Source organism: Oxyura jamaicensis, chromosome 15 (assembly GCF_011077185.1).
Source record: "Oxyura jamaicensis isolate SHBP4307 breed ruddy duck chromosome 15, BPBGC_Ojam_1.0, whole genome shotgun sequence".
NCBI classification, from domain to species: Eukaryota; Metazoa; Chordata; class Aves; order Anseriformes; family Anatidae; genus Oxyura; species Oxyura jamaicensis.
This window is the reverse complement of record NC_048907.1, coordinates 7,220,953-7,247,180: the sequence shown is the minus strand read 5'-3', so window position 1 is coordinate 7,247,180 and position 26,228 is coordinate 7,220,953. Positions and strand designations below refer to the sequence as shown.

At 54.6% G+C, this 26,228-nt stretch overlaps 1 long non-coding RNA gene across 1 annotated transcript; it reads right to left on the bottom strand.

The window, feature by feature from the left end:
* Positions 1–4,058: 4,058 nt before the first annotated feature.
* LOC118174909 lies at positions 4,059–25,461 on the bottom strand. The gene is made up of 10 exons (XR_004754802.1): positions 25,282–25,461; positions 24,338–24,467; positions 24,125–24,248; positions 23,612–23,822; positions 21,367–21,509; positions 19,071–19,166; positions 13,981–14,269; positions 9,523–9,704; positions 5,732–5,947; positions 4,059–4,260 (listed from the first exon to the last, which is right to left on the bottom strand). It is a non-coding gene; the product is annotated as an uncharacterized LOC118174909 (long non-coding RNA).
* Positions 25,462–26,228: the final 767 nt, after the last annotated feature.

The window sequence follows — 26,228 nt, the reverse complement described above, 5'->3', positions numbered from 1 at the left end:
CCCCCCAGCCCTGACCTGCTCCATCCCGAGGGACACCGAGGTCCCCAGGGTGACAGGATCCCACCCTGGTCGGGCCCAGGCAGCACCCGAGGATCAAATCCAGCTCTTCTCCAGCAGGACCATTAAGAGACGCCCACACAACGCCGCTGCTTCGGCAAGCTGTCATCTCTCTGGCTGGCTATTTAAACAGCTCTTAAAGGTTACAGCTGCTCGGCTGCAGAACGTCTCCGTGACACAAGCCCCCGGTCCCAGGCACTTTAGAAGAAATGAGAAACAAATTGAATTGTACTCGAAGGCGACTTCTGGGGAGATAAAGCCAAGGCTTCGCTCGTGGGTGCAGTGGCAGCAAGAGAGATGAGCTTCACCTCCCTGCACGGCCCTGGCAGTGATGGACGATGCCACAACCAGAGCACCACCAACCTGGGCAGCTTAAAAACCAAAGGTGCTGAGGGCCAGCAGGCTTCGTGCTGGGGGTTACCACTGCTGGGAAGGGCTTCTGAGGTCTAACAGCACCGCAACAAACCATCGCTGGTTAAAGAAGCTGAGTCTGCCTCTGAGCTGATGCTCTCCAGCTCCAAGCTGCTCCTGGCTGACGGTGCTCACTTCAAGATGACCAGAATTTGGGCAAACTCGAGCCAAAATCTCTCCACAGCCCCAGCTGGAGGCTTGCAGGGCTTTCATTCCCAGGCTTTGCCAAATCCGTGCAGCAGCAGCAAAATTCACCAGCCCTGCATGGAGCCGTCCATGATCCCAGCAAACCCGGAAAAGGAAAAATAGATTTTAAAAAGATGCTGGTTCGCAAGGGCTGGCCGTGATTCACGGAGCGGAGGCTGACATGGAGGAAGGGCAGCTCCAGGAGGCTTGGCCCAGGAGGAGGACGTGGCCTCTCCCCACAGAGCCCCCGGCCGCTCGCCTGCCAAACAGCCTCGGTGTGGGGGCTCTGCCGGGCAGTGCCGTGATTAACGAGACGTCGGAGCTGTCGCTCAGCACCGTGATGAGGTTGCAAACGAACAAGATAGATCAGGTGGAAATGCGTGTGATGGAAGAAAAAGGGTGGTTCTGGCTCAATCGGCCGGGCTGTTAACCCCGACTGGTACTGGGTCGGGCCCAGCACCCACCAGAAGCCAGTCACAGGCTGCAAAAGCTCCAGAAAGGCTGGGGAGGTCTCATCTGCCCGGGGAGAGCAACAGAATGCTCTTCACAGCTGGGACCGCACCGTCAAATCCCTCTTTGGTTGACTAGATCAGAAATCATCTGCTTGATCTTCAAAGCCTTTACATCAATCTCAAGATTAATTAGCAGCTGAATAATAATCCCAGGTAAGTCTCAACAAGGCGTAAGAACATTCCCTGCTGCCTTGGGGGCCAAGGGGGCGGACCACAACCTGGTGCCAGGACCCCCTGGCCTGGCCCCTTTTTGGGTGTAGCTGCTTGTTTTCTCTTGGCGCAAGCAGACGGGTGCTGTCACCCATGGCAGGGGCTCCCCGGCAGCAGAGGACAAGCTATGGATGGTGCAGAGCTGGTGGGGGCTCAGGACCCAGCAAGGAGGCCCGAGCAAGAGGCACGTGCATCAGAAAAGGAGAAAAGGCTCTGGAGGCTTCCTGCTCACACTCATCCCGGCCTCGCAGCCGCCTGCCCCTCTCACGGGTGGGCACCGAGCCTGACGGACAACCAGCATGCCCCAGAAGGCCGGGACTCATGCTCTGGGCTCCTGTCGTGGCCATGACATCTCTGTTCCAAGAGCCGTTACTGTCCCCTGGCTGTCACTGCCGCAGGACGCGAGGTGCTCCCTGAGCCGGAGGATGACAGCCTTGTAGCTCCGTCCGTGTGCGGGTGACATTCCTTTACGTCCAGCCCCCCTTTCCCCAGGCACCTCCACTCCTCAAAAAACGGCAGCAAGAAAAAATAAATAACCAGCTGCAGCGAGCTGGCTGCACCAGAACATTTATTTCACAGAATGCATCATTTATTTTCAATTATCCTCGTACCTCCCCTCCCCCGGCTCCCTCCCTCCCCGCGCACTCGGTGGATCACAGGGACAAAGTTTGCCGAGTTGCAAAACGGCGGCGGAGGAGCCGGCGGCCCTGCGCGAGGCAAGGCACAGCGGGGCACACGTGCTGGGGTGGCATGGGGGGAAGGACAGGAGGATGGATGGGACGGGGCCGCGGGTCAGACAGAGCGGGAGAGGCGCCCTGCCTGTTGGCGTACCTTGGCCCAACGTGCTGAAGAGGTGCGGCAGCAGCAGAGCAGAGGCGACAACGGGGAGGCTGCAGGGAAGAGGCACAGGCAGGGGTCAGAGCGGTGCTGTAGGCATCTTATTCTTTTATAAGCTCTTCCAGCCTCACAGCCCCAGCCTTCTCTCCACTGTCCTCTCCTCCTGGGGCCGGAGGCTGACTTCAAGCTGTCCTCACCTCCTTGGGGATGGAGCCACGGCATCCTTGGGTGCGCGGGAGACGGCCAGACCTGGTGCGAGATGTGGTTTCTGAGCTGGTGATCACAAAAACCAGCCCACCCCACGTCCCCACACGGCCTGCGGGCCTCCAAGCACCAGAGCTGCCAGAGCGCTGTCCCGACACCCGCTGCTGCCCACGGTACCCTTGTCCCTCTGGGTGCAGACAGGGGTCGAGGTGCGGCACACCCTGGCTCTGCCTTACGCTCGCACTCCAAAAGCCTTCTTACTCCCAGGTCGATCTCAGTCAGAGCCATTTAAAGATCTCTGACATATCATGAAGGATTCTCTAATGGGGTTCAGCAGACTAAGATTTATATCAAAAAGCCCCAATTTATTGAATTAATGCTGCAGAGCGAAACCGTGGCTGCTTAACAACTGGAGTATCAGTATTTTACAGCAACATAACTAATAAGGCCATTAATACAAACTGGGCTCCCTCCTGACATTTATATCACTGTAAATCTCTCTCAGCACTGGAATTATTTATGCCATCCCAGGCACTCGAGGAGTGCTGTCGTCCTTTATCAGGCTGAAAGATTTAAGCCAGGAGATGATGATGCTAACTGTAATAAAAAAGGAGCGTGAGAGGAGCGGGGACAGCGTTGGTACAGCAGGAACGGGGCCGGGACCCTGACCCAAGGACACTGGGTGCAAACGTGAGCCTAGCCCTTGCTTTTGGGGAGTGGCTCCCCACTTCCAGCAGCAATGGGGCCAGAGGCACCTGCAGCCCCAGGCCTCGAGATCAAACCCATGGGACGTACCTAGCTGCAGTTTCTCACGTGCACCGGGTTTGCCCTGAGCAAAGAAAACTTTGCAAGAGGAAGAAATGAAGCTGCACAGGGCGAGGAAGGCTTAAAAATCAAAAAAGCAGCCCCAGCCCTGACCAAGCAGCAAGGGAAACCATAAATAAGAAGGAGGACGGGGTGGGGGAGGTGGGAGAGGAGAGGAGCCTGACAGACCTCGGTGAGTACTAATTATTTCTGGCATTATCTGCACAGACAGATAAGGTTTTCATTAATAAATGTGAAGAGGAACGGGGGGAGGAAGTGGGGAGGAGTGTGGGGGGGGGGGGGGACGACAAAGAGAAGCAGTAACAGCTGAGTGCCAGGCAAGATCTGCAAATTAGCCACAACCACCAGCAAAATGCAGTCAGGTACAGGGAGCAATTAGGGCCCAGGCAGCAGCAGTGGCAGCACGGGGGGACACGGGGGACAGTAATTAGCTGCCAAGCCCGTCCCCAATCACCTTTGCTTCGCAGGCTGCCTCATAATTCCCAACACGTTGGAAATGGGATCGTTAGTAATCTTTCATACGCGGGGCCTTATTAAACCCGCTATCTGTGCTTATTTAATTGGAAGGAGATAAAGCCAGGCCAGCCTGGGAAGCGGGGCTGGGGCGATGCAGCATCTCGCTGCAGCCCTGCTTTTAAACCCAAACGTGCAGGCACACATGCGTGCACGGGGTGACAGGGGTTGCAGGGATGCCGGAGCCACGAATTCAGACTTGTATCGCTGGGCAGGCCGTGACAGTGCTGAGAGGCAGGAGGAAAAGGAAAGCCCAGCTCCCCCGTGCTCCCTCGGTTTGCAGGCAGCGCATACCTGGGCCGCGGGGCAGGATGGGGCCGGAGCGCCACGGGGCTGGCTTCGTGCAGTGGGGTTTGCAGCCAGGTGAAGGAGCTGCAGCAATTAGCAGAAGCAGGCCGGTCCTCTCTTGGCCTCGGTTCCCACGGCAACGGGGCGTTTTGGCACATTTCTCCACACACAACCTCACCGCAAAGGTCAGCACGGGAGAGGAAGATGTTTGGTCCAGCTGAAACAGAATATCGGGCAATCCATTAAAACCCAGACAAACCAGAACACCTCCCACCAGAGCCCACCTCTGAGCGACGCAGCCATCCCCAGAGCAGCCTCCCCGGCCTGTGCGTGCCAGGGCCGTGGCTCAGCAGCTACCCCCAGCTCACGAGTGATGTTTCCATCAGCCCCGCTGCTCTCCCCGGCGAGCTGCTCCCTTCAATTGCTGTTGTGAGGAGACAGCATCCTCCCTGCTGGGCAGCCCTTCGGCTCTCCTGCCACAGCCCCTTCTTTCCAGGAAGCCAGGGCTGCAGGGCCTCTGGAAAACTTTATTCACAGAGCGGGGAAATGGAGAGGGATTGGGAAGGGGGCGAATTGATTTTCTCTGTTTTATCAGAGCCGAGTCTTCATACGGCTCTCCTTACACCGTGGCATTACAAAGGAAGCGAGAGCCATGCATAGGTGAACGGACAATTTTTCTGGAGGCAGGGCAAGCTGCCGTCACTGTAAGCACTTAATTAGGAGTCAAAGTGCTAGACCAAGGAGTTTTGCCTGCAGAGATTTACCAGACACAACCACAAGCTGCTTACTTTTTCAAACAGCTGAGCAGGAATTGTTTCTTCCTGCTTGAAGCTAGGAGCTTGTGCCCACGTCCAGCTACTGAAAGGCAACAGAACCGCTGCATCTCTTCGTGCCCCTCCAAGCAGAGACAATACAGGCTCAGGGACGGGGGCGGTTTTTGCCCTGGGAAGAGAAGATGCTCTTAAAGCAGCAGATTTAGATCCCCTCCTCACAACAGACAGCACTTCCCTCCAAAACCCGCTGAGCAGTACATGGGTGAGCAGACCCCATGAGGCAGTGCAGGAGAAAGTCGAGGAGAACAGGGCAAACACGAACCCCGCTTCAGCAGGTGGAACTTGCACTACAGCCTACCCAAACCAGGCTTTGGCCACAGCAATGGTGCTGGTGGACCCGGGGCTCATCCCCAGCCAGGCACCACCGGTCCTCTCCTCACCTGCCAGGCCTGCAGGAGTCTTCCAGATGTCCACCAGCTCTGGAGAGCCAGAAGAATAGCGAGGATTTCATCCAAAGACCTCCGTTTAATAGGAAAGGAGGCTGAGACCAAGTTTCACCTCTTTGAAATTTAGGATGAAAACTCCCCGTGTTAACAGCAGCTTTTCTGAGGAAAGTTAGCAAAGCCTATCTGCAGGCAGAAATCTCCTAAAAGGAGCAATTACGACCAGGACCAGAAGAGAGGCTTTGATCAGTTAAAGAGGCGTTTTTCCTGAGACAACAGTTCAGGACAGGGAAGCATGAGCTGCCTCCCAGAAGGCATCCCGACCAGCAGTTCCCCTCCCTGGTGCTCTGCACTACAAAGCCCAGTGCCACGGAAGAAGCAGAGGCACCAAGGAAGCGAAGCACACCCTGTGCTGGGGTGAACACTGCGCACAGGACCCATCTGGAAGGAAGACAGCACCCACAGCACCTACCTGGCCACAGGGGGGGCACATGGACCTGCCACCAGACCCACTGCTAGATGGGAGGGCTGAAAATCCTCTTTGCTTCCTCCAGTAGACAGACGGCAGTACGTGGGGGTTGGGTTGGGAATCTCCCCTCGCTGGCACAGAGACAGCAGCGGGTGTCACGAGCTGGGCACGAAGAATGGGGCATCAGTAGTTCGGGATCCAAGGAAACAGCCCAAGATCCTGCCAAGAGAAGGATGCATTGACTGCTTTAATACCCCTACAAACGTTAAGCTTGCAAGTCAAGGCTGCATTCAAGAAAGCTCTAACATTTAAGGAGCTAAAAAACCCAGCGTATGACTGATGGAAGTTTGAGAGCTTCTCTCCATGAAGCTGTCTGAGCTGGGATGTGTTCCCCAGTGCCCCAAAGCACTTGGGATGCAGCTCAACCGGTGTCCTAGGTGGGAAGGGCCGCAGAGATTCATCTCATGCCTCTCCTCCGCCCCAAAAACCATTCCTCCTTTTTCCTGACTGTGCCAGCAGCAGTCAGTCAGCTCTGCAATCCCCATTTAATGCTGCGAGGAGTTACTGTGGTCTCTTGTGAGCCTTTTCCCCCTCTCAGTCACTGAAGCAGAGGGAAGGTTTCTTCGTTTCCTTCCAGGTGACAAAGCACTGCTTCTGCAGCACTTCTTACCAACAGCAAATGCTGTGCCCCAAGCCCAGGGAGACCTGATGAGAACACAGACAGCCAGAGCAGCCTTGCTTCTCGTTTTCCCCTCCCTGCCTGCTCCCTGAAGGTGTCAGCACCCAAAGTAGCACCCGCTGCAGTCCGACAGTACCGTCCCCAGCATGAAGCAGAAGGGACAGCTCCGGCCTCCCATCCAAGCCTTGTCACTGCAGCCCAGCAGAGCAGCCCTTGAGTCAAGTTCAGCCCCAAGTTAAGACTAAAACCCCCTCCAATTTCACCTCATTGGGAAAAAGGGCTGGGAGGCCAAGCTCCACACCAGCTCCTCTGTCCTCAGACAAGGGCAAGCAAACTCCAGGCTAATTAATAAAGAATTGCAGCACTCGACGGCTTTGCCACCGTCATCTGTTGCTGCAGTTCAGGTCCATTACGCACGGCCTCGCTCCGCTAACGCCGCCAGCCACCCTGCAGCCGGCACGAACCGAGCCCGAGCACTGGGCACGGACGGCAGCCGAGCACCCAGCTGCACAGGAGGGGACCTGAGGGTGCTGAGCTGCTCCGCCAGGCAGAGCTACAGTGCCCCTGGGTTCGTGCTGCCCCTCGCCTCCACTTCGCTGCGCAGAGCTCTCCAGCACACCTGGCAGCTCGGGGACACGCAGCCACCTGGGGCGGTGGCAGCAGCAGGAGGAGCCAGGAGGACACGCTGCAGGGAGCGGGGTGGGGGGATGCCATCCCCTTTCCTTTTCTCCTTTTAGGATCTTTCTCCTACTTGTTGCTCAGCTTTTCAGTAAGTGACATAGGACCTCCTTTCTCCAGGTACTGGTGGTAACAGCAGCGACGTGCCCGGCTTGGCTCTAATCAGCTGCAAAATCACCAAACGTTCTTCAGCTGTGCATTTATTTTAGTTTAAGTATCAAAATCTGGAACTGAGCTGGAAGAAAGTAAGCAAAATCCACCATGGTTAATTATTTGATCTTAACTGTCAAAAAAAATAGACGGATTGATGAAAGGAGCTGGTAAGCAGAACGATAGCATGAGTGTCCTCGAAGGCAAGCACTGTAACAGGATCCAAAAGCAAGATTTTTTTTCATAATCCTCGGGCTGTTAATTATCTAAACACCGGTCCCTTGGAGCTGCCTGAGTGAGGATCAATTAGTTTGTGAAATAATAGCTAAACTGATACTGGGAAGGAGCTTGGGTTCCAAAACAACGGCTGAAGATTAGCCAGCCGGTTTCCCCATTTCTCTTTGCGATGTTCAGAAGGACATTTGTCTCTGCTGCTTTTTCAGAAAGGGGCCATTAATCAAATGAGCAGACGGCCCTTCCCAGATCTGTGATGTTGCAAAAAGACAAAAGGAAGGAGGAGGAGGAAACAAATCACCTACAAGTGTTAGGAGAAATAAATCCCAAAACCCAGGGATTAGCAGCTACAGAGACGTCTTCCCCACGGGGGCTGGATCCGTTCAACCAGAGCAACTCTCCTGGAGATGAAGAATATCTCCTGTGAAAGGAAGGTACCTACAGGAAAGGGATTTGACTGTCTCTAAAACAAATTACTTGCACTAATCCCAGACACCAGGATTTGTGTCTCCTGATTCAGCCCAGTTTGATGTCTATGTTGTCACCACCTGCCAAAGCTTTCCCCATGAGCGGGCCGCGTGGACATAAGGATTTGTAGGATCGACCCCTCTCACCTGGCTGCACACCTCACAGGACGTGGAAGAACACCTCGCGGCAGTGTCTTTGACACTGCCACATGTGGCTGGAGCCACCTGGCAGGTTCAGGAGGTGCCAGAAGCAAAGTGCACAGAGGTACCTATGCATCCTGCTTCGTCTCATCTCCTCCAAACAGCCCCACGATGCTCCCCACCTCCCCGCGGGACGGCATCTGCAGTCACAGGACAAGCTCAGGGCACGCAGCCTGCTGAGCACAGCACCACCTGGAGCAGGAACCCGCACAGCACCAGGGACCCCGCTGCCTTCCCGAACTGCTCAGCTTCCTGCCCAAGAGGCGGCACGGAGCCTTTTCTCCTGGCCCCTTCCCCTCTCCCAAGCTCCCTGCCACCACACACGCATTTACGGAGCACTCTGGGAAATCAACTTTGCGTTGCAGCAAAGTGAAAGAGCAGCCGGCTGAAGGCTGCAGCATTAATCACACCAGCCTCTCACTCACGGAGCCTGTTGTCTTGCAAGAGTGTCTGCTCCATAAAATATGCACAGCTGACACGCATGAAACCCTTTGCAGCATTTATTGATGTACATTACCTTGGCTTTTACAGCATAATAAATAAACGGGAGAGGCAGACACCCATCCCCTAATCAGTCTGCGCTGCACTGCCCACCCTCCGTGGCGTCTCAAGCCAAGGTCTGCAGAGAACATCTCCCCTGGAACGGCATTGCTCAGAAACCCCGCCAGCAACATGTCCGAGCCCCAGAAAGGTCGTGCTCCCAGGCAGGGAGGCCTAGATCGTGTTTCCTTTCCTGTGCAGGGGCCTTTAATAAACAGGCATCGCCAACTAGCGAGAGAAGCGTCCTTCCAAGCTGTTTGTTACCTTTGGCATCAGCTACGGGCAGGAGAGGGGCAGCGCTGGCTCTGCGCAGGGGGTTCTCAGCCCTCAGGCAGCGAGGAGGGGAATCGTATTTGTCTGTAGGAAAGTCCCTCCAGCATCTGCCAGAGCCACAGCGCAAAGTGCAGACGCTCTCCGTGAACGTCCAGCAGCCCTACTGTGGGCCCTGGTGCCGCCCTGACCCCGAAGCAGACTGCTGGCAGGCAGATCTGCTCTCGGTTTACACCGCTTCTCAGCGGGATCAGACCTCAGTGGCTCGATACGCTACAGAGGAGGCTTAAGCAGAGCTCGGAGGAGAGATCCTATCAGATAAAAGCAAGCAGACAACAGTCCCATACCAGAGGGAAGCCACTCCATCTCCGGGAGGCTTGGTTTATCATCACAGGTCTCGGACAGCACAGAGCACCTACCGCAGTGTCAGACAGCGAGCAGCAAACATCTCATTAGTTACAGCAGGGCTCCTGCTGCTCTGCCAGCCTGGGTTGAAACAGCTCGGAACGGGGAACAAAATTCCCCTCCTGAAAGCAGATCAAAGGCAGAGCAGAGCGAGGGGAGGAGGAACGCACCTTGCAGCTGCCAGACCAGCAGCATCCTCAGCTCCTGGAGCACGTAGGCTTCGGGCTGCCTAACCTTGTGGTCTCACTCCGCTGCAACGCCTTAGCTAGATTAATCACTCACGCTGTGGGCAAGAAAAGTCAAGTGGATACCGTCTCCTCGGCCATTACTCTGATTTTTCATCCTCCGCTTGCTGTGAACAAAACAAAGGTGACAGTGAGAGTGGCAGCTCACCAGCCTCCCGCGGGCTGCAGCACACAGCCCAGCACCCAGCGTCCCCGCGCCACCATCCCAACCAGGGCACGGAGCGCCCACTGCTCGCTTTGCCCTCCACTGTCCAGCAAGCCACCGATTTATCTCCAGGTGCCAGTTATTTATCTCCACCCTCAGCTGGGGAAGAGAAGACACTTCTATTGGCAAGTTCTGGGGGCCTCCACCAGAAACAGAAGCGAGGGGAGCACCAGGGCCCAAGGGAAGAGCTATTTTTTGGGGACCATTGCAGAGCTGGCCTGCAGAAGCTTTGGACTCACAGCACCTGTGCTGCCTCCTCCCTGCAAGGTATCGCCGCCCCCAAGAGGGGACTCGGCCTGCTGAAGTGGTGGGAGCAGCTCCAGCTCCCGTGCAAGAAAGAAGCTGGGGGGCAGCTCCACTTCGACATCACGCTCAGTGTTTTCAGCACGGGCTCTTCTCTTGGACCCTCTGAATTCCCCCTGCCCAGCCCCTTGCTGGCTGCAGGCACCAATACCAGCCCGCCTGGGCTTTGCAGCCCAGCTAGCACCATGGGGAGAACACACGGTTCTCTTTTCTAGGTTCCCTTTTAGCTGTTTCCTAGCCCCAGGGGGACGAGGTAGTTTTTTTTTTTTTTCATCCCTTTTTACAAGGTGATTAAATGCTGCATTTGTAAAACACTTCATTCTGGGAAACAAATTATGCAAAATGCACTCAGTGGGACCTAATACGAACTGATACCATCAGTTAGCAACAGGGGCTCCACTTCCAGGATTTACTTTCCAGGCGGCAGCAAGGAGCGCCGTGGGTAACCTGCTGACCTGCTCCAGCCCAGGACTGGGTCCCACCATGCACAGAGCTCTGATCTTGCCCTGCCGCAGTCTCCTGGTGACCTCAAAGCCTGCAGCTCCCGTGGAAAGAGCCAGCTGGCTGCAGGCACCTTCCAGGTCACATCCATGCTGGGTGAGCCCTGCTCAGCTCGCAGTGCAGGGACGGGCCAGCCTGGATGAGGCTTGGGCATTGCAAAGGGCAGCTACGGAAAGTCTGGATCTCCTGCTGCTGCTTATTTTAGCACTCACAAAGGGTTTTCAGAGCTTTCCTGTTGCTTCTAGCTCTGCTGTGGCACTCCAGGCACGGAGAGCTGGAAGAAGAGCAGCTGGATGGAGTTTCACTCATCTCCAAGCAGCTCCAGGGGATGCACTACCTGCCCCCAGCCCTGCCCCGTGACTACAGCGAGAGACAAAGCCAACTGGACCCAGCTTTCCAGGTCTCAGGTCACTAACGACAGGAAACGATGCAGCTTCCCTGAGGACAGGCCGCTTGTCAGGGCAGGTGGCTGCAGCAGAGGAGAAAGGAGCTCTTCTTCTGGACAGGCTCAAGGATACTCCAGGGGAAAGCACCGCGGGCAGGTAACGTGCTAGATTAGAAGAGAAACCAGTCGTAGAGCCTGCCTCGGGTGTATTGCTGATGAAAAAGGAAGAAGAGCGAAATCAAGATTTCCTGCCCCCAATTTGCTGACTCAGTAATGACTCAAGTGACTAAATTTAGCTACTGAAGTGCTCAGCAGCAGGGTGAGCGCCTGCTGGCCTTTCCTTAACCTTATTATGAGACCTTTCAAGTAAACCCTTCCCCGGCTCAGAAGGGATTCTGCTCATGCTCCAAGGGGATTATAAGCCACCTTTGAAAGCTGGAAAAGAAACGTGTGTACGTACATAGGCTCACACACGGCTTTCTGGTGGCGATGCAAGACCTGGGAGCGGAGAGACAGCACTTGAGTGCATCTCGCTTGTGGAGTCGTCATAGCAACAGGAAATTTTTAAAAGCAATTAGGTGTGGGTTCATCTGCATCGCTCAGAGGATCGCAGAGAGCCCTGCCTCTCCTCCCTGCAGCTGCTGCGCGCGTGCGGTGGGTCCTGGGGGCTCGGGGCTCCACCGGTTCAGGCGGATGCGGTGGTTCTGGCTGAACGTCTGCGGGCAGACCCACAGGGGTTTTGTGAGCCAGCCCCGTGCTGGTGTGAGCTCAGGCTGGACTACGGAGAGGCAGAAGCCTCGCAGGAAAACAGCCAAGACCCAGGTCCACGTCTGTAGCCGGGGAACAAGGAGGCAGAGCCTTTCTGACCGGAGGAAAGTATAAATTTCTGACAGCAGCAATACCATCTCCTGCCATACGGACTGACCTGGCTGCAAGCTAAGCTGCCCCCGTGTTTTAGTAAGACCCATTCCTGCGAGGTCAATCATTACCTAACCTCCCACAAAACCTTCATCGACCATTCTCCAAAAAGACAGGAGAGGAGAGCAGCTCATCGCCTGCGATGCCCGGCAGCTCTGCGTTCAGTGTGTGGGACCCACAGAGCTCCTCTCCTCCACAGCCCCAGGGCAGGAGCCGAGGGAACCTGCTGTTGTGGTTTAACCCATTTTTAGGAGGAAAATTAACTATTCCAGCTGAAACCAGGCCACCTGCCTGCCCCGAGCTGCCCACGTCTCCCCAAAGGCTGCTGACTTGAACCTCGGCTGCTGCAGGAGTGGGAACAGATTGGTGCACGTTCACCTTCACGTGGGCACGGCGTCAGCCCTTCTCCAGATAACACCACGCACTCTACTTCTCCAATTCCAATCGCATTGCAAGGGCTTTCTTCTTTTCTTTTCTAAAACTCAGTCCCTCCTCCTCACTGCTAGAGATCCCTCTGAAGTTTCTCTTCACATCTTTTCGCTTCCCTCCGCAATTTCGACATGTTCCAGGCTCTGTATTGCATGAGCTGCTGTTCCAGCTCCCCACCCCACTTCCATTTTCTGCTTATTTTTCTACATCGTCTGCTCCCAGTGGCCACCCTGGCCACCAGCAGCTTTTTGGCCATTTGATGAAACAATCCTCACTCTGTGTGCGAGTGTTTGCTCATGGCTGATCCAACCCCCGCCTACGCCCAGCGCCAGCACTTGTGCTCCTTGCACCAAAGAGCTTCCAGGAGGCTCCGCGAGCTGCAGAAGCACAGGCGGCCTGGTGTTCGTGCCGTGTTTTAGCATTTGTCTCCCCCTTTTATTTATGAACTAGAAACGGAGTTTTAGCTTCTACTGGAGCAAAGCCAGAGAGCAAAGAGGTGCTGCAGGGAACCCACGCGTGGGGCTCTTGTCACACCAGCAGCATGAGTCAGCCGTGCCACAGCCTCCCCCCTGCAGAAAGGAGCTGCAAGGACGAGCACCAGCGTGAGGAGAGGGGAGGAAAATGCAGAAATGGCACACGGCATCCACTCCACGCGGGCGGCTGGGTGGGAAACCGGCTTCCCTCTCTGTTCTTTCTGCCTTACAACTTGCCTGCAGGGCTGGAGAAGGCTGAGTTGCTGCTGCTTTCTCCCGGGCTGGCTTGCTTTCAGGGTGAGAGGGGTGGGCAATGTACATCTGCAGAGGGGAGATAAGGTAATCAGGCACCTCGAATGCCTGGGATCTTATTAAAGAAGGACTGGCTGGCAAGATCCTATCTCTGCACAGAAATATCTGTAACTTTATCCTCAACTGTAACATGAACCAAAACAAATTGGATGACCAGCATGGCCAGCCTGGGCTCTCCTGCGTGGCAAGGTGGGCAGGGAGCGGAGGGGAGGCCACCCCAGCACAGCCTGGGCCCTGGCAGAGAGGCACAGCAGGCGGATAGGAGGCAGCGCAGCTGAGACAGCAACACAGCAGGATGCTGCTGCAGCCATAGGAAGCAAGGGTGTAAATGCAAGAGTGAGGGAAACCTTGTGAAGGACAAGGGAAGGGCCCGGATTCAGGCTCGCACGCCCAAGGACACCGCAAAGGGCGTGCAGCCCAAGGGAGCACTTGAGAAAGCAGCTGGCTTTAATGTGTCTCACAGGAGCGCTTCTCTCTTAGGGACACCAAATCACAGCGTGTCCCCAGGGCTGCCCAGCGAGCCCACGTGCTGATGGAGAAAGCTGCAGCGGCAATCTGGTTGCTAACGCAGGCAGCAGAGCCCATTCCTGCTGTTCATAACACCAGGAGTGCTGTGAGGAGCCAGGGCAGGGCTTGAAGCTACAGAACTGGGTTTCAAACCCACTGGTCTCACATTCATTCAGGGACAAGGGGACAGGGGCAGCTCTTGGAAAGCCACCACCTCCCCACTTGTCCCCAGCTGCAGCCCCACCTCCTCCCAAGCAGGTTTGAGCCCAGCGGGTTCAGCTGGAGAAGCCCACCCAACCATTTTTCCATCCTGAGGACAGGGCAGTCAGCTCGCCGGGTTTGTCACTCACCTCCCACCCCTCTGCACCAGCAGAGGGAACCAGGCACCACACACGGGCTGGCCACCAGCCTGCTCTGCAGGAGCAGATGAAAGGCTCCATTGTTCCTCCACCTGGAGCACACAGCCAGCCTGGTTCTTATGCATCTGCAGGAGCCAAGGACATTGGGAGCAGGGTCTCTTGCTGCAGCTGGGCTACAGTTGATAGGGGGACCACTGACCGCTCTTTACAGCATTTGCAGGTGACTGCGTGCAGCTTCCCTCCTTGCTCTCCAGCAGAGCTCTTCACCCATGCTGGCAACCTGGGAAGTGAACACAAAGATAGATGCTCGTGGGAAGCGTGAACCTACCTGTGCTGACGGTTTTGGCTCTGAAGAACACTGAATGTCCTCCAAGGAAGAGGGACCTGGTGCCGTGCCCGCTAAACCTTGCAGAGCAGCTGCATGGAGCCAGCTCGTGTCCCACCAAAGCCAGGGACAACATGCACGCAACCAAAGCTCAGATCTCCATCTCCTTTCGTTGTGCCCAGGAAACGTGTCCTAACCGCTCTTGCTACCAACACCTTGCCACAGTAACCCAATAATGTATGTCAAAGCAAAAGGTGCAGGAAAGCTTCTGTCAGCTCCTCTCCACCCTCTAAACACCCCAGTCAGCTGCACACAACGCTGAAGGGATCGCAGCCTGCCAAGAGGGGCACAAAACCATCCATGGGACATACAGAGATCTAGGAAAATGTTGTGCATCAAAGCAAGCAGCAAAGTACAGGCAGCGGGCGTTTAGCAGGGGCTGACATCTCTGCTCCCCCACGGAGGGTAACAGCCCATACACTGCCAGGGCGGCTCCCAGATACCAAAGACACGTTGACCAGCATAGCTGGGGAAGAAGTCCCGCAGCCTGAGATAATTTCTGCTTTTCGAGATGGGATTAGCCAGGGCAAGAGCCTCGCCTAAAGCAGCACTGCTGTTCTGGACTCCACGATTCCTCGCTCAGAGTTAGTTGAGGCATTTCTGCATCCTACTGTGGTGGAGATAAGGAAGGCCCTTTGGGTGAAACCGAGACTGGAAAATCTTCAAAGAAGATGCAGAGAGGACGTTACTGCCTATTACCTGCAACTGGAGATATGCTACCTGACTTATCCAGGGCAAATAGAGCTTGTCAAGAGCAATATACTCACTGAACTGCTGGATGGGTCAGTCTGTGTCGACAGTGTATGAGAGGTAATCAAAATGCTGCTGCAGAACCAACATGTAGCAGCTCCACCCGAGCTCTCCAAAGCCGATGGGAAAAGGAAGGAGGCAAGAAGTGCTGACAAGCCAGCTTCTTCTGTAGTATGCGAGAACAAGGACTGACATACAGCTTAAACAACGTATTAGTTAACACAGTGAAGGAACAAAAAAAGTTGCAGGGGTGAAGGAAGAAAGCTGTTTCCCCTATAAACATCCAGAATGTGATGCTCTTGAACTTCATATCACCAGAAATGTGACGGGGGGTGCACCCTCAGCACTCCGATCGTTAGCACTGCACTGGTTTTGACAAAGGAGAGAGCAGCATTTAGATGAAGTCATGAAAAGAGGCATGCCAAAGGGCCAGGGCTACTTCCTGGTGGGCCAGGTCAGGCTCTCACCATAGCACTGGGCAGGCCAGCAAGCTGCAGGTACTTCTCCACTCTTAGCAGTTCTGGGATTCCCTGGACAGATCCCAAGGCAAGCACCAGTGACCCAGCTAATTACTTGTACGGAATTACTCTGCAAACGCTGGCTCATAATAAATGATTGTGCTCCGTAAAACCCTTTTTGAACCAGCTATATCACAGAGAGGTCCTCAGGAGTAAAAGTGCTTCGCAAAAGCAGTGTGAACTTGGCACTAGAGGTTCCCCCAGAAAGCAAGACCCTAGCTGGCAACATTGACTTAAAGAAGATGAGGAAACATCCAAAAAGGAGCCACGCAGGACCATCACCCCATTGTGAGCCTCTTCAGCAGCTCTGAAAAGGGTTTGTCAGGAGATTTGCTGTTGTGTGGGTGAGACATTGGTCTGCTTTCCCTCTGGTCAATGGGAAAGCAGCACACAGGAAATTCCTACTTCGGCAAATTCGGAGAAGGAGGATCTCACACCCCATGTCCCTCCAGCTGCCTTCCTGTAGTGGTGCTCTCTCTTCTTGGGTTAGCAGATATCACAGACCCCAACCTCTGCGGGCAGATGGCTCTTTGCCTTCCTAGCAGCACGCTAATAGGAAAGCAGTAGGGACAGATGCTCCTGCCCGCCCACGTTAAGTGAGAGCAGCAATGGCATTTGCTCACGTCGGCACCGAGAGCCATCGAAGGCAGCAGGAAGCAATGGTGCCAGCGCTGACGTTGAGCCAGTGATGCTCAGAAGCGCTCTTGGAGAGGATGTTATCCACTGACCTGCTGGACCAGACAGCCCCTGCCCCTCCGGGGCTGCTTGCAAAAAGCTGGAGGCCTCCCAAGCACCAGCTACACCTCGCGCCTGGCTGCTGCGGCTTCCTAACGTGGTCAGACTGCGGAAAGCGCCCAGGCAGGGCAGCCCGGGGCTCACCCCAGCAGGCAGCAGGAGCTGTCCTCTTGGATTTCAGCAGCCCCACAGCTCGCTCCACTCCAGCAGCAGGCACACGGGAAGGAGCTCCACGTTCATTCCCACACTGCGGCAGCTCTGAACTCATTGAAAGCCACTGTCGGATGTTGTTTAAGGCCCACAGCTGCCCCCGTGCCCCAGTTTGTGCCCTGGGAGCAGAGCAGGGACATTCAGCCACCGAGGGATTCCAGCAGGCAGGGGGTCAGGAGAACGTGGCGCTGGCTCGGTAATGAGTTTTGCATTGTGCTGCATTAACCCAGACTAAATTATCTTTTATGCTGCTATGCTTTGGCTAATAGAATAACACAAACCAGCAAGCAGCAAAAGATAACTTCGTCCTTCTGATAGCTGTCAAGGGAAAACAGACCCTTTATTTGCAGCCCCTGTGCTGCCAATGCGAGGGCAGGTTTCTAGATACTCCAGGTGCCCCTGGAAGGAAGCTAAGAGTTAAAGCTGGCAGCGCTGCGCTCCCTGTGTCACGAGCACCATGACAGCCGTCGCACTAGGTGGAAAAGAACAGCAAGCGCTCCTAATTGAGCTCCTAGCTGGTTAAGGAAACACATTTAAAGGAGTCTATTTAAAGGAGTCAGAGCCTTTTTAATCTTCCTTCTCTGAAAGGGAAAAAAGCCTACATAAATATATCTAACCAGAATTAGAGCTTTTAACCCCTAGAGAAAGCCTTGTTTGTCTCCTTCAAGCGCATTGTCCAGCATGGCAAGGGCTGTTTCTCTGGAAAAGGCAACGTTAGCTAATCGCTGTTTGAAGTCCTCCCTCCTACAGGGCAGAGCAGCAGCAGCCTAGAAGCCCTTGCTCCCCTCCCATGACAGCTCTCCGCAGCACACGCTTCCCACTTGGGCAGCAAGTGAACAGCAGTCACAGGGCCGGATCCTGCTCTCTGAGACAAGCCACAACTGGGACCCGAGATGGCAGAGGGGGCAGCCGGCCTTTCCCCCTCGCTCCCTGCTTGGAGCACAATGGGCACGATCTGGGGATGAACCTCCAGCCACAGCAGGACCCGTGCCAGTGTCCCCCACGGCACCGCTACCAGCGGGGCAGGGAGCGAGCCCCATCGCATGGGAAATGCTGCAGAAGCATTTCTCTGCAGAAGCAGCTCGAGAGCGGGTGCAAAGGGAAAGCTACTGGAGACAGAAAGGGGAACCAACACATCTCCGTGGAGCTGGAAGGGGCGGGGTGGAAAATATCCTCCAGCAGACAGAAAAGCCTGCAGCCATCCTTACAGATGATGAGTCAAGGCAGCAAGGCAAGAGAAATGTAAATAGGAGTACATCAGACTTGAAGTTGGGCAGCGTTAGGGATGTGTGCTTTTGCCTAAGCTGGTGAGAAAAGCAGTTCGTCAGAAGGCAGACCAGGCATTTTAGTGATGCTTACTTGCAAGATTGTTTGTTTGGTTTTTAAAGTAATTACTACCCAGGGAAAAAAAATGAAAATAAAATTGCCTCATCATGAGCCATGATGATTTTCCCTTAAGAAATCTTTGATATTCACTGTTTCCATTGAGCTCTGCAGGGATGACAGCCCTTCTCTGGAAGAGCGGAGCACAGCCAGGGCTGGGGGAGCCACCTTCTAGGAAAAGAGAGAAAGGCTGGGGAGGAACGTGGCACGGCACTGCCCTCTTTGGGCAAAACCACCCGCTGACTGCAGGCTCACCGCTGTCTTCGGTTCAGATGTTGTGCATAGCTAATTTTCTTTGCATCCTGGTGAACATGAGTGATTTGTTCCCCCCCCCCACAATACGTGTGGGGTAGGAGGTGTACGTGGAGAGCTACTGCATGGCAAATAACAGGCAGCTGTTTGCTCAGGCAGCCTCACCCTTACTAACAGATGGTCAGGAGATGCTCTCCTCCTCCAAAACTCACCTAACCCCACTCTCTATCCAAGCCAGCAGCTCGCAGAGCCTTGCCACCACTGCTGGGGGGTTCTGCTCCTCAGTGGGAGAGCACCAGCACCGACTCGGTGCTCCCGGTCTGCACCTCCAGCCCTGGCTGGGAAACGAGACCCAAGCTGAGCAGGGTGGGTAACTGCACGCCCCCCTTTGCCCAGCCCAGCACCAAAATCCCTGCTGAGGACTAGGGCTGATGGCAGACAGTTCAAGACAGAAGGCTCAGAAAATCCCAGTGCTGCAAAGGGCAGCTGAGTTATTGGTAACACAAGAATTGGGAAGAGTCTCCTTCCCTTTCATACCTCTTCACAGCTCCCCTGGGAAGCAGTTCTGTCTTCCCAGATGGGACGGTCAGCGGTGAGGACAGGCGCCTGTCTCCTCTCTGCAAGATTATTTGCTGAAGGGGCCATGGAGTCAAAGCTTTGAGCTCTCCTGCCTGCTGTTTGTATACATGATAAATTGTGGAGCTTTCTTTTTTTTCCCCTTTATAGGAAAAAGGCTTAGTAAACTGACTGCAAAAATATCCAGTGGAAAGAACATCCTGGAGCATGGTGGAAACAAAGAGCGGAGGATGGAAGAGAACAGCAGGTGATTTGGTTGCTGCACATCTTACCTTCACGTGACTGTGCAGAAGAGGATGTGTTAATGGTGGTAGGCAACTGTAAATCTGGCGTGTCCTTATCTGGAAGCATGGGATTTCTCCAGATACCTGTGAAGAAAGAGAAAGCCGATGAATACATTGGAAGAATTCCCTTAGGACCTGAAGGAAATAGCTGGGGAGGAAGAAATCCATCCGCCTCCCCCACATTAGTGTGCAACGTAGCAGGGTGCAGCTCAGGAGGCAGGCACGCTGCCAGGGCACTACCACTCACAAAGAAAACCCTTCAGCCTTTGCTATGGCACTCGGGGATCCCACCAGGAGACACTTCGCTGCTGGAGCAGAGGATGCAGCCCTGCAGCCCCCTCGGGTGGGGCAGCAGCTCCTGCAGCATCTGCCAGCAGGCTCTAGAGCTAGCGGCCAGCTCTGATGCACCATTCCCAAACCACCAAGGGTGTCAGCAGGGACTGGGAGCTGCTGGTTCGTTAAAAGCAGCCATTTGGCAGCGCCTGCTCTGGGTAAAGGGAAGAGGCTAGCAGTTCTCTCCAAACTGGGAGCCCGTGGGTGCAATTCAAAACCTCTTTTCCAGCGCTCTGTGTACCCGCGGTACAGACACATGCATCCGTGCCCATATAGGACCCAGAACAACGTTCCTGCAGTTTCAGTCACACTTCTGTGCAGGTAATAATAGTTCAAACGAGCTCTGTTCTAGCCCCTCTCAGCAGCAGGTCTTGCCAGGCTTTACAAAGAGGGGGAGCCGCGTGGCTTCTTGCTGCATTTGGATGAAGACTATTTTTGGGCTCTTTGCTGGCACACCACATTGCTGTAAGCGATCACCTCCGAGGTTAATTAGATGAGATGCTTCGGCGAGGTCTCTGGAGGTGCACGATTTCCTTTTCTCCACATTAAGCCCTTTTATTAACACTTCAATAGATCTTGACATCGCAGTGCCCCTGCTACGTTACCTATCACACTGCTGGCAATAATGGCAGGGCTTTTGCTGGGGATTAGGGGTAAGCTACAGAGAACAGCAAACATCAGAGAAAGCAATAAGAGCAGAACAAGTTTAGAAATTGTCGGCTATTGCAGCAGCCCCAGAAGTCACAGCTGTGCTTGTCCTCACTGCAATCAACCCAGCACTGTGAGAACAGCACATGATATTAGTCACCACAGTGCCCAGCGATGTCTCTGGCTCGTAGCCCTACAAGTGTCACGGGGACTAGAGATGTCTGGAAGTTCCGAGAGCCCTGCAAGAAAAGGACAGCGTTCTCAGTTCAATACAATGCTAGTTGCTTACAAAAATGACTTGGCTTCTCTGCCCCCGAAGCTTGCAGGTGTTTGTTTAACAGCCTGCATAAATTGAGGCTAATCACAGCTCCGGCAGCTGCTGAGCAGTCCGACAGCCGGGAGGACACGGCCCCGTTATCTCGAGTGCAAGCTGAGCAAGCTGCTCCCGAGGGGAGAGCTAATCTATGCAGCCCCAAACGAAGCAGCCGGCCTCTCACACCCGCAGCCTCGCAGGGGAGAAGCGGAGGACGGGGGCTGAATGGGATTAGGGCTGAGCAGAGAGGGGATGTTTGGGGCCATGCGCTGCCTGCTGCCAGGGAAAACGCCTTTGCCATTCCTTCTGTGCCAAGGGCAGGCTGGAGGCCAGGGCAGGTCTCCCTGAAGTGGAGCAGGCTCGTCGCCCAGCCTCGTGTCTCTTGGAACCTCAGAGCAGGATGCTGAGGGAGGTGGGCTCCAGAGCCCACCAGGCAGCGAAGCAAACACGCAGCCTCCCCAGCATATCTAGCATTATGCATCCCCCTCCCTCTTGACGTACAGAAAGACACAAATAATATCTAACAAGCCAACAAAAGCAATTTATCTAAAGCGTGCTTGTCAGGAGCCCAGACTTCTCCAGAAAGTGGGACAGCTTCCAGAGTGTGCCATTTCCTAAAAGCACGGCAGATTTCCTGGCTTCGCTACACCCTCCTGGCTTCATTCACACGTCTTAGCAAGCTGGGGAAGAGAGCAGGGCAGGGACTTGGCAGCAGCAGATCCTGCTGAACACGTGTCTCACCTTGGGGACCCAGCAGGATGGGGCAGCATCCCCCAGCCAGTGCCAATCCCTTCTAGGGGGGGGCAAAAAAGCACTCTCCTTCCATCAGGACACAGCGCTGCACCCGAGGGCAGGAACACAGCAAGGGGGTGCTCCCAGTGCTCATTTCAGCCACGTTCCCAGCGGCTTGATGCAGGCTAGTGGCCGTAGCAGTTTGTTCCTTTTCCCTTCCAGCCGGTCCCCATGGCACATCCCAGCTCCTGTCCTTACCTGGGCAATCAGGGGCTCCGTGGCTTCCCCCAGGCTGGCACGCCCCAGCAGCTCTGCTCAGCATTTTACGACGAAACGAGGCCGTTAGCCAAGCACAGGACAGGCTTGGGCATAAAACCCAGGAGTGCACATCCCGAAGAGCTCTGCAGGGATAAAAGTATACATGAAATCACATAAAGCATATGTGAAATCTGCTTCCCCACGCGCCCGTACGTCCGTCAGCAGGGAAGCAGAAGCAATGGACTCGCATTCCTGGCATGGCAAGGGCTAATGATTTCCAGGCACTCGTAATGGTTTCCGATCAGACTGACATTCACAATGACTAACCCCGTAACGAGGCCACGGGGAGGCTGCTGTAAAACACTAATCACTCGCTCAGCCCTCGCTCATTAGCTAAGCCTAGAGCCTGGACTTCCCAGCAGCCGGGACAGGCTGGTTCCTGGGGGAAGGAGGCCCCCCGAGAGGCGAGGAACGGCTCGGCACCGTTAGGGACCAGCCCAGTTGCTCCCCGTTTCAGTTTATTCCAGTCTTGTGCTCCCTTGTTATCCGAAGTGCCTGCCTCAATTACAGGCTTTATCACGCACATAGCTTAAGCTGCTGAAGAACACAGTGCTTAGAGATTTAAAAACCAACCCTAATGGTGGAAGTACTTATTCCTGCAAAGTACAATGGTCTGCAGAGGAGGATTTTCATTAGCTACCCGTCTTTAAAGCTAGGCTCCCTGTCACGCTGGTAAGGAGCAGCAGAACTGTGACCACTGATCAGCCTTTTGCTAAGGAACCTCCCCGCACTCGAACAGGCTGCATGCCCCTTGATGGCAGCCAAAAGGCCAGCTCCTGACTGCGATTACGTGCGGTTCACCCCAGGTGATTTCAGAGCATCCTGCAGCCTGAAATCAGCTCTCAGACCTGAGGTAACAGGGACTGGGCTCAGTGCACAGCTCGGCTGCAAGCTGTGGGATCAGGTGAGGCTGGGACTGTGCAACCCTCCAGAAAGGGGATGGAGGAGAGACGGTGAGAAGGGAGCAGTGGTAGGTCCCTTCCTAAGAAATAATAAAGACCTGGTCTGTAACAGCCTGGGAGCCTGGGAGCACCCAGCTCCCCCCATCACCCCCTGCCCATAGGGCCAGCCACCTTCACCACCACCAGCTGGTGCGGGCATTGCTCACCTCTACGGCCTCCACAGCCACCATTGGCACAGGAGAGCACGTACTGGGCCTTCAGTGCCTCAGCTCCAGGATGCTCGAGATGTTCCCTCCCCATTCTGCTTTAAGGAAATGCATAGTAAGATCTCAACAAGCTGTGGAAATTGCATTCCTTTATCTTGCCCATACTAAGCCAGGAAGAACATGAGCAACAGCCAGAACACTATTCTCCTGACAGCAGAGGCTGGCAGCAAAGAAGTCAGCACCTCCCTTGCCCCTCAGCTCTCCACTGCAGCTGAATTTCCATTTCGGGAGCTGCCCAGCCTGATCTCTGAGCACGAGCCCTGCAAAGGCCAGGCAGTGCTCCAGGGTTCAATCCCTGCTCTACAGGACAGCCACAGAGAGAGAAAAGCCAGCAGTGCCCAGCCACTGCCTCACCAGGCATCGCCAAGTGGAGGAGGAGGAGGTCAGGCTTAAAGAAGGAAACCAGAAGCTTCTTGGGGAGCATCCTGGCACACTCAGCCCAGGTAGACGCAGGTCGTGTTTCTCTGCGGATACCTGGACCAGAGCAATGGCTCTCCTCTCCCACTCCAGAAGAACCACACAAGAGGCAGGCAGTGGCCCAAGCTCTGCTTTCAGGCACTCGAAAAGCCAGGACTCCCACCCACACAAACTCACCTGGCTCCCTACTCAGCCGTCTGTGAGCTCCCAGAAATTAGCCTGAATCTCCCTGCATGGAGGACACGACAGCATCAGAGGCTCTTCCTGCAAGAGCCTCAGTAACAAACGGCCCAGCAGAATGCCAGATGGCTAATAAACCCAGCCTGAACACACCACCAGCTCATGGGAGCACTGAAGACTTCCAGTGCCTACAAACAAGCTCAACTGGAGATGCTGGCTAAATCCAGCGTTCTGAACAACTGCTGTATTAGCAGGCTGGGCTAGGTACACAGTCAGGGAGCCAGGGCCTGCCAGAAGATAATTCAGGGCTATTTTGCTATAAATATTATATATTATCCAGCTCTGCATGCAGCGTCAGGGTTACAGCAGTGCCTCTGGAACCCGACCAAGACGAGGATCTCATTGCAGGTCCTCGCTCACCCTGAGGTCCCGCTGCCACCAGAGCTCATGAGCAGTGTTTTGAGCCCCTCGCAAGGGGAAGCTCCACTTTGGCCTTTTCAAGTTGTCCCTGGGAGGCACAACAAGGTGAAGCTGGTGTTTTGACACGGATGAGATACTTTTTTCAGACATTGATCAGTCTCTTTTTTCCCCAGAGAGCCATCTGGGAGACTCTCCTAAAGGCACAGCTGATCTAGATGACAAGAGACAGCCCGTCAGCATTGCATGTCTGCAGGAAAGAGGCAAAAGCAAGGGGGCTGACAGAAGGAGAGCTCCTCCATCCCCAAAACAGGAGCCTTCCCTCCTCTTCTCACCACTATCCAGCCCCGGCAGTCACAGGTTGTCATAAATGGAGATAAAATAGGACAGGGGACTGCAGCAGTTAAAGCCTCTCCTGTCTATGTCTAGACGCTCTCCAAGCATGCATACAAGCCCCTGACAGCTGAGGACTGATGATTACAGAGTGAGCGGGGACAGCTCTGCTCCGATGCCCACCTCACCCTGGAGGAGCTGTCTCCAAGTTGACGGTACAGCCTGCTTCAGAGGAATTGGTCACAGGGATCAGCACATCAGCAAAGCTTCAGTACAGCACCTCCAGAGCTCTTAGCAACAGCTCATGCTGGAAGAAAAAAAAAAAATAGCCTTGAGCCATCACACTGCAAAGATGCATCCCTTGTGCTGGCAGCTCAAAGGACAGGCATGTAGTACCTCATTTTCTTTTGGCCCCGTTGATTTTCTGCAGCTCTGCCTCCAGACACACACACACAGGCAGCTCGTTCAGCCTTGCAGGAACACCAGAGGAGGAGGTCTCTGTCCCGCTGGGGGCAAATGAGCTGGTCTAAAGAGCAGAGACAGCAGAAGGCATTGCAGGACAGTTGGGTTAATAGAGAAGAAGGAACGGGCACAGCCAGGCATTCCCACTCCTTGGCCCACTCCCACCCCCTAAGACATGGACTTTAGGCAAAAGCTTCGGTGCCTGGGTCAGAGTCAGCTCCTGGGTGAGCTCCCTGGATTCCCAGGTGACAAAATCCACCCTGCAGACAGCACTGCCCACCTGCCAGCCACGTTCACCGGCTCTCAAGTCTCTCAAACCCTAGGCTGCAAAGCAAACGATAGCAATTGTCAGCACTCACTGCTGGGAATAGGAATGTTTCGGAAATAAATTGCATCTTGGAAATTAATCTGTGTCGCCTAACAGGGTTAGCACCTTAAATTCGTAAAAAAAAAAATCTTATGAGTCAACAGAAAAGGAGGGAAGGAAGACACTTACTTGGCTGGAGAGCTCTAATACAGAGCTAGCAGCTGGAGACTCCCTGTTGCCTGGATCAGGCTGCCCTGCTCCAAAACCCAGGATTTTTACATCCTGGGGTCAGGCTAATTTCTCCTGCCATCACAGCAGCAGTATTGTAAACGGCTTTTAAATGTCAAACTAGCACTTGAGTGCTTCTAAGGCAATGCACAACACGCATCAGGGAATATGTAAAAATCAGACATTAGTCAAGGCTGGGCCTTAGCAGTTTAGCCAGAGATGACTTTGGCATTCAGCATTTACAGCGCATGGAGCTCAGTACTCCTCTGCTCCTGAAGGCTGCCAGCTCTTTGGAGAGCCTCACAACTCTGGTGAGAAGCAGGCACAAGCATGCTTTGGTCACCTGGGAATTTCCAGAGCCTCTGGTGCGACGCTTTGGGAAATCATGCTGCATCTGAAGTCCTGCAGCATGCTGTGGATTGCACATTCCCAGCAGACTCCTCTGCCACTGAGCTGGCAACTTCGCCCTAGCTCCAGGCTCTCTCGTGCCAAGTCTGCACTCCATCCAGCCCCCAGACAATCTGTCCCCGTGGAGGGAGCAATGTGTTGTCCAGATTTCTTTTTTCCTGGAGCAAGAGTGGACTCATGCCCACTGCAACACAGATCAGGACCCGTACTGCTGTGTGACACCGGTATTTCGATCTCTTCCAGGTTACTCCCAGACATCCCAGGGTACCCAAAGTGACTTCATCTCCCTGCCTGTTAACGGGAGTCCAAGAGGCAGGTAACGGGGAACATCTTCCAACACCTCCAGCTTGCTGGGGCTTCCATCCCCAGCCCTCACCAAGCATCCCTCAGGGCAGGTGGCTGGACACGTACCCCAGCTCGCTGTCTGTGGCACATGGAACTAGCACTGCTGTGGAGTCGGTGTCCTCATTCCCCCTCCACACACGTGTATCTCGAGGGTTAAAATCCATAGTCCTCTCTTCCTCTACCCATATCGTTAACACATCCAGGTAAGCAGGGAAACACAGCCCCCTGACAGAGCATTGTTTTTTCTCTTCACTAACTCCTGAGGGGCTGGTAGGTTTCTACCTTTAATGAATCTGACAGAACTCCTAGCACAGAACAGCTCTACTATTTGATGCAGAGTTTAATTTGATTTCTCACTTGAGTAACTGAGACATCCTTGATACGCTTCCGTCAGCTTCTCCCCAGATAGATGTGCTGCATGCAATTAGCACCAGGAGTCACCTGCATTTCACCCTCTGCCTTTGCTCCTCTCTGCTCCTAACACTGCCATCCCTCAGTACCTCCCAGTGCCACAGAGCTCCTGCTCCCATCCAGGTG